This window comes from Callospermophilus lateralis, unplaced genomic scaffold, assembly GCF_048772815.1.
Source record: "Callospermophilus lateralis isolate mCalLat2 unplaced genomic scaffold, mCalLat2.hap1 Scaffold_66, whole genome shotgun sequence".
Classification (NCBI taxonomy): Eukaryota; Metazoa; Chordata; class Mammalia; order Rodentia; family Sciuridae; genus Callospermophilus; species Callospermophilus lateralis.
In genome coordinates, this window is record NW_027514882.1 from 6,479,685 (window position 1) to 6,488,523 (window position 8,839).

Below are 8,839 nucleotides of genomic sequence, written 5' to 3' on the forward strand. Positions count from 1 at the left end.
ATGCAAGCCTGGAATTCTCTGTCGCTGACATATAAAACCCTAGAGGATGCAATGGGTATTTGCAGATCTGGTCTGTTTCACGTCTCTGAGCTGCTTCTGGTATCCTTATCCCTTTCCTGGAAGGGATTTGCTGTAACCCCCAATTAAACAGGAGATCAAAACCAGTGTACCTACCACAGAGGCTCTGCCTGTCCCTGCCCTCCACATATACTCTCCACATCTGAACAGTCGGTGCATCACAGATGTCATTCCCCTAACATGGTGAAGTCTCTGGGTATGACACATGACCAAAGCTGAGCCCAACAGTCCAAACTCGGATTCTGTTTCTTACTTCCAGTTATGAAGGGAAACTTGTACGACAGAGAACTCTAGCAGTTTGCCTTGTGAACTATAAAATGGCCTAGCGCCTTTGCCTTCTCATCACCATGAAGTAACCTGCTTCTAATATTTCTGACACATAGATTCCTACAGAAAGGAAGAAAATGAGATTCATGGGAATTTTAAACTAGCTTTCTTCTCTCATTTGACAGATGAAGAACTTTAGACCCAGAGAGAGGAAGTGATTTCCCAAAAGCTACACATCCTTTAGACACCAGAACTCAAATCGTCTCTACCTCCTGTCAACACCTACATACTCTTTCTATCTCCTGGTATGCTGTAACCTTGCAGCACTATTTAATACATAATCTAATTATATATAATTATATAATGATAATATATAATATATAATATAATATACACATAATCAATATAATCTAATTCTATATTATAGAATTAGATTATATATCATATATTATATAATAATATATAATTATATAATAAATATTATATAATTTTATAATGTATAATTATATAATAATATATAATGATATAATTTAATCTAATTCTATAATATATAATTAGATTATGTATTGATTATAAGTATATATATGTATATATATATATATATATATATATATATATATATATATATATGCTAGAATAAAGTCTTTCTGAGGGGAAGGGTACTCTTGTTTTTCTCTACCCTGTATCTCTAGTGCATAGCAGTATCCATCACAGAGTAGACACTCAAAAAACTTTTAAAATAAATTAATGGGTTTATTTTTCCCACCTCCTAGGTAAAATAGTGCAAACATGAGTGATTAAGACCACTAATTATAAAATGCATGTTTCACATGCAAATGAATTATATCACTAAAATACTTCGAGAGTCTCTCATGTTTTTCAGAGTTCATCCAGAGAGAAGCCTTAGACACGTTTTGCCTGCATATGTCAGTGCTGTGGCACCCTCCCATGTCTAGAAAGCAACTCAAACCTTCATCCTGGTCGCTTGAAATCAGTAACTCATCCCCTGTCCGGTGGGCCCCCACCCACCCACTTAATTGCCTGGTGTTTGGTTGTGTCAAAGGGATAATTCAGGGAAAATAGTAAGTTGTTCAGCACCGTAAACATCTCCAACCTACATTCCTTACTTCCCTACCTCCCCACTGGGCCGATTCCTTGGGGTGCTCTTCATTCCCTTTAAATTAGGAGCCACTTCAGTGAAGGGGACTTTATCTTCTCTCCCCATTTCCTATAGTGTTACCCCTTGAAAGTCACTCAATGTTGCTTTCTAAGTGGACTGTTTGTTATGCATGAGCTATGGTGGAGTATTTCTCAACATTTTGGTCATTATCCTCTCTCCACTTCATATTGGAAAAAGTGATTTACTCTTCTTTCCCCAAAATATTCTTAATCAATGGTTTTATTCTTTGTTTTTGTTTTTGCTTTTGTTTTTGCCTTTTTTACTGTATCTCATTTAATATTTATGTCTTAAATTTATTCTAATTTGTTATACATGACAGAATGTGTTTCAATTCATATTACACATGTATGGCACAATTTTTCATATCTCTGGTTATACACAATGTAGAGTCACACCAGAGCACTAATCTCTAAGATATTAAAGAATTCAAAAATCTTTTTTTTAAGAAAGAGTGAGAGAGAGAGAGAGAGAGAGAGAGAGAGAGAATTTTAATATTTTTATTTTTTTAGTTCTTGGCGGACACATCATCTTTGTTTGTATGTGGTGCTGAGGATCGAACCTGGGTCGCACGCATGCCTGACAAGTGCGCTACCGCTTGAGCCACATCCCCAGCCCAAGAATTCAAAAATCTTAACACCAAAAAAATAAATAACCCAATTAATAAATGAGCCAAGGAGCTGAACAGACACTTCTCAGAAGATAATATACAATCGATCAACAAATATATGAAAAAAATATTCATCATTGCTAGCAATTAGAGAAATGCAAATCAAAACTACTCTTAAGATTTCATCTCACTCCAGTCAGAATGGCAGCTATTATGAAGACAAACAAGTGTTGGCGAGGATGTGCGGGAAAAGGCACACTCATACATTGCTGGTGGGACTGCAAATTGGTGCAGCCAATATGGAAAGCAGTGTGGAGATTCCTCAGAAAACTGGGAATGGAACCACAGTTTGACCCAGCTATCCCACTCCTCCATCTATACCCAAAGGACTTAGAAACAGCAAACTACAGGGACACAGCGACATCAATGTTTATAGCAGCACAATTCACAATAGCTAATTTGTAAAACCAACCTAGATGCCCTTCAGTAGAAGAATGGATAAAGAAACTGGTATATATACACAATGGAATATTACTCAGCATTAAAAGAGAATAAAATCATGGCATTTGCAGGTAAATGGGTGCAGTTTGAGAACATAATGCTAAGTAAAATAAGCCAATCCCCAAAAAATCAAATGCTGAATATTTTCTCTGATATAAGGATGCTAATTCATAAAGGGGATGGGGGTGGAGCATGGGAGGAATGGACGAATTCTAGATAGGGCAAAGGGGAGGGAGGGGGAGGAAGGGGGGAATGGGAATAGAAAAGACAGTAAAATCAGATGGACATCATTACTCTTCTTTGTTTTAAGTCATTGTATTTTATCTTCAGAGTCACTGTCTCAGAATCGCTCACAACAAAGAGAGGTCAATGTTGACTTGTAGATCATCCTGTTATAATTGGCCCAATGAGTTCCTCCTCCCCGCATCCTACCCTCTGATCCTCAGGATGATTTATGTTCTAGTTCCACATGCCTCTGCTTATCCCTACACACTCCTCCAATCATTCCCTTTCCCAGCATAAGGCAATAAGGATGATACGTCCCTGCTGTATAAATGAGATAGAAAAGCATCAATTAGCAGTAGTTTTTGTTACAACAGGCCTACATTCTAGAAATGACCACTTTTACCTTGTTATAAGCCCCAAACTATGTATCCTTCTGGGCATTAAGCTCACAGCATATTTTCATATTCAAGTCATATATCCCATACTGTATTCTCTATCTGCACTCTCTGGGCCTGGCAGCCCTGCCCAGTTCCTGGAATGAAGGAAATTGAATATATCACCAAAAAGCATTGATTTCACTTTGGCTAATGTCTAATTGCTAGACAACCCAGGAGAATTCAATCCAATTGAGTTCAACTCAAGAAGCATCAATAGAATGTACCAGGTATCGAATTCAACATCCATTGCAATTATCAGGGGTGCCTGCAGGGAGCTTATTCTGGTCTACACATATACATACATAGCCAAGCTGCTGAGATACCCAGAAGAATGTGGCAAGTTACAATGGAGATATACACAAAGGTTCTGAAGGTAGTGAAGGAAAATTGAAAAATGGGGCTGCTTCACAAAGCTGCAGACTCACCACTTTAGAGAACACTTCTGGCACTCCACAGCTGTGAAGTTATTATTTAGCCCGAGTGGGCCAGCCCAAAGGGGAAGAATGCCCAGGATGGATCATAAATGTACAAGTGTCTGATGTAAAGTCACTGGGTATTGAACTGAGAAACAATCTGGAAAAATTCACTGCCTATCTCTCTGCCAAGGAAATAAAGCCTCCACCCTCCCTCTCCAGCAGACTGTGAGGGTTTCCAAACCACGTCTGTTAGCTCACTGAATAGAAGATCACAAACACTAACAAACAGTTCTCTCTCCTTGTTGTCATCACACCTAAGAAATGGACTCAATCTTCCTCCTGCATTTTTTTCATCTTTTCTTTTCATGCAAACAAGATAGGAACTGAGGGAGGGAGCAAAGGAGGAGAAAGAGGGAAGGAAGGGAAGAAGGAAGGAGGAAGAGTTTATAGACTTTGTAGAGATGTAAGAAAATCTATTTAGTGATCTATGTAGCTCTCAAAGACCTTTTATGGGGCCTTCCTTCATTTTTCTTTGGTGATACTTGGTGTTCTTTTATTGGTATCATGAAGCCACTTTCTGAAAAATTTCTGTGAAACGACAGTCCTGCAGCTCCTTCATATGTGAGGAAACGGAAGACTTAGGAAGGTAAGGGTAGGCTGGGGTGGAGTCCAAACAAGGACCAAGTTTTAAAGACTCCCCCATCTACGCTGCTCCAACTCCATGGCTCCATATTGTACAGGGACATTAAGATATGGTTGTGCTAAATTCTGTTTCTTAATTTTTAGGATCAGTCTTCCAACAGAGAGCTGTCATTCTTGTATTTCTCTATCCTGAATCATTTCCATCCTGAATTTTTCTATCCTGAATTATTCTCTAAAGAGATGGGAATAGCCATATTTATTCCACGTCGGAGACCACCTTGCCATGGAACACACACACACACACACACACACACACACACACACACACACACAAGTCTGTACAGATTGAGTACACCTTACCTGAAATGTTTTGGCCAAATTTTAGGGTTTGTTGGTTGGTTGGTTAAGGGTTTTTTTTTTCCAGATTTTTTCAGAGTATTTGCATATATATTATGAGACATGATGGACATGAGAACCAAGTCAGAACATGTAATTCATTCACATTTCATATACACTTAAATACAAAGCCAGAAGGTCATTAATTTTACATAGTATTTTAGGGTGGCTGCAGTTTGATATCAACATCAAGTTCAATGTGAAATTTTCCACTTGTGATGTCATGTCACTGCACAACAGGTTTCAGATTTTAGAGCATCTAGAGTTTATATTTTGGGGCTAGGGATGCTGGACCTGTGGCCAGAACCAGCTGTGAGAGACCAAGTAAAAGTCTGCAACACTCTCAGAACCCATGGTACTCTGATGGATGGTACCAGTGGCAAACCAGAGAATATACTCTGCTCATTTCTTCTACAGGGAGCACAGCAAAAAGGTCAAATAACGAAGATCTGGGATTTGGCTTGCATTTCTAAGGAAGAAAAGGCATAAGACCCTTGGTAAGGACTATTTTTGATGTTGGGGAGTGGCAGACAGGGCATCTGCTGATCATTTTCTTCTCAGAAAGCCCAGTGTAGGACTGGGGTTGTAGCTCAATGGTAGAGCACTTGCCCAGCATGTGTGAGGCACTGGGTTTAATTCTCAGCACCACGTTAAAAAAGAAAGACAGAAAAGTCCATCAACAACTAAAAAATAAATAAATAGAAAAGAAAGAAAGAAAGCCCAGCATAAAAGGAAGCCTTCCAATAACAGAGAACTAGAATTCTGTGCCCAGTTCTACCCAGAGTCTCTCAATGAGTATTTGTGGGGCTCACAGAGGTTTAGAACACTCTCGGATGTTTGGCAGGGACCATTATCCAACAGACAGAGCCTCTGCTTTTGGGGAGTTGTACAGTGTAGTAGATTATATTCCTTCAACCAGAGCGAGATTGACTGCTAACAAGAACTAGGAATGCCTCCCTTTCCAAATGTGATTGTAACCATCATATGCTCTAAATCTAAAGTGCTAGATTTTGGAACTAGTATATAAAAACCTCTGGTTATTACTGTCCCAGTCTGTCCCAAACACTCCAAACTTCAATTTAATCATGCCTCTACCCTACTTAAATATCTCCAGAAATGCTGATTTGCCCAAGGATGAATATAAAACTTTATAGCCTGGAGTTCAGACCTTTTATGATGTGACGAAAGTTGGGACAAGATCTGTCCTCTCTAGCATCAGCTCTGCTCAAGAGCAAGACTGTTTTCTACACTACTAATCATTAATCTGTTATAGAGTAGGTAGCCAATAAATATTATATGCAAATGAATTGCAGAACGAGATAAAAAACAGAACAGTAGTTAGAAACACAGGACTTCTCTTCACTTACAATATATGCATTTTTCTGTGTGCATACCACAGTTAAATAAAAGAAAAAGTTTTAATGAGCTTCCAAACTAGTCTGAGATAAAGTCCCTGCACTGCCATTTTCTGACACTGAGCAAGTAGCTTCACATTTTACCCTTCTAAACTTCATCTGTTAAAAAGAAGACATGTTAGTATCCAGAGTTGTGGTAAGGATTTAAGGAGATACATGTGAAGCATTTAGCACAGTAAGAGCTTAGCAAATAAAGGCCATAGTTAACATGCATGAATAAATGTTAATCTCCATCTTGACTGTGGATACGTCTTCCACTTACTAAACACACACTGTGTCTCAGCAATTCTATTAGATACTGTTCCAGCAACTTTTGTTAAATTCTTACTGATAGCTTTAGGCTCTCCTAATATTTTCTATGCAAATAATGATCTTTTTCTCCCTTTTCCCCAAAACAAACAAACAAAATAGATTATCAAATTGAAGCTGTTGACTGTTTTACTGAAGGAGGGCAAAGAAATCTCTGTGCACCTTCCCCAGAGGTAAATAGTACATCTTGTACCAAGGAAAAAAGATAGTGCTTGCAAATTCATATGGGAAGTTTCTATCTAGAAGAACTACTGTTAAAACTTAGTCCCTTATTTCATCACTGATAAGTGTTTCGTTTCAATAAGACATTGGGTTTCTAACCCCCAGAACATGTCAATGCCACTTCATAAAAAATATGGGTTCACAGATGATCAGTTTAAGGGGATCCCAGGGTGAGTCTTAATTCAATATTACCAGTGTCCTGATGAAAAGGGAAGTTTTGGACATAGGGAAATACTCAAAGGGAAGACAATGTAAAGACACACAGGGAGAAGGGGCCACGTGACCAGAGGCATCTATAAGATAAGGAACAACAATGACTTCCTAAAAACACCAGAAGCTATAAGGGGAAAGAAAAAAAAAATCCCCAGTAATATTCCAAAGGCATTTTCACAGAAATATAAAATGTAGTTGCAAAATGTATATGTAACCACACACATACACAAATAAATAAATAAATAACCAAAGCAATCTTTAGCAAAAGAAACCAAATTGGAAGAATCACACCACCTGATGTCAAAATATACTACAAAGCTACAATAATCAAAATGGCATGATACTAAGATTGAACACACAGATCAATGAAACAGAGCAGAGAGCCTAGAAATAAATCAGGGTCAACTAATTGTTGAGAAGGGTATCAAGGACACACAACAGGGAAAGAAGAGTCTCCAATAACGGTGCTGGGAAAACTGGAGATCCCATGTAGAAGAATGAAATGAGACTCTATCTCACCACAGATACAAAAATTAACTCAAAATGGATCAAAGACTTTAACACTGAAACTGTAAAAATGACTAGAAGAAAGCAGAAGAGAAAAACTGCATGACATTGTTCATCCATGGTAGTTCTACTACCATAGATGAACTAGCAATCCCACTAATCATTACATATCCAAAGGAAATTAGATCAGCATGTCAAAGAGGTGTCTGCATTGTATGTTCCTGGCAGCATCAATCACAACAGCCAAAATTGCAATCAGCCTAAGTTTCCACCAACAGATGAACAGATAAAGAAAATATGGTGGTGTACATACACAGTGGAATATTGTTCTGCCTTAAAAAAAGAAACTGTGTCACTTTCAATAACATGGGATGAAGTCTATATATTTATTTGTGTATGTCAAAGGACACAAACTTTCAGTTAGATAGAAAGAATAAACTCTCAAGAGATCTATTTTATAACATGCTGACTATAATTAATAACAATGTTTACATCTAGAAATAGCTAACTGAGGATAAGTTAAGTGCACCCAAAAAATTATGTGAAGTTATTTATATAATAATTACCTCATTTAATCATTTTATGTATTTTTTTCTTGTGGAACTAGAGAATAAACCCAAGATTGCTCTACCACTGAACCACATCCCCAGCCCTTTCAATTTTGTTTTTGTCTTGAGATAGGGTCTTGCTAAGTTGCCCAGACTGGCCTTGTGCCGCAGTCTGGCTGGGCACAAAATCACGAGCCACTCACAGCTTTGTAGATTCAAACAGCAATTCTTTATTCCCAATCTCACACTGGCCCTCTACAAACACGTTCTGGGGAAATCCATGTTCTCTGCCCAAATACTCTCTGAATCCCGGGAGAACTCAAGGGGAACTCAGGCAGCAGGATAAGCCCTATTCCCAGCAGGAATAATCTTAAACCTGGAACCGCCCTAAATCTGGATTGTCCTAAACCGGGAATGCCCTAAATCCAAGGATAGCCTAAAACCCTGATCCGCCCTAAACCCGGATTCGCCCCTGGTCCTTGAGCAAGGTCACCTTACATGCAATGTCACTGCAAAATGTCTAAGGCAAGTCCTATTTCCACGAGTCCTTCCACTAAGCAACATGGGGTACGCTGGCAAGGAAATTGTCATACCTACTTGGCTAATGGCTCTCAGCAGCCTTGCCCTTGTGATGCTCCTGCCTCAGCCTCCCAGGTAGCTGGGATTACAGGTGTGCACCACCACACTCAGCCATAATGTGTACATATTTTAAAACATCATTTTACACAGATAGATACAATTTTTTATTCATCAATTTAAAAAAAATTAAGTGAAGAGGAAGAAAAGATTCTTCTACAACTATCAGAGAAATCATAGCCTTGCGGTCATCTTAATTTTGGACTTTCAATTTCTAAAAGTGTGAGATAAATTTCTATT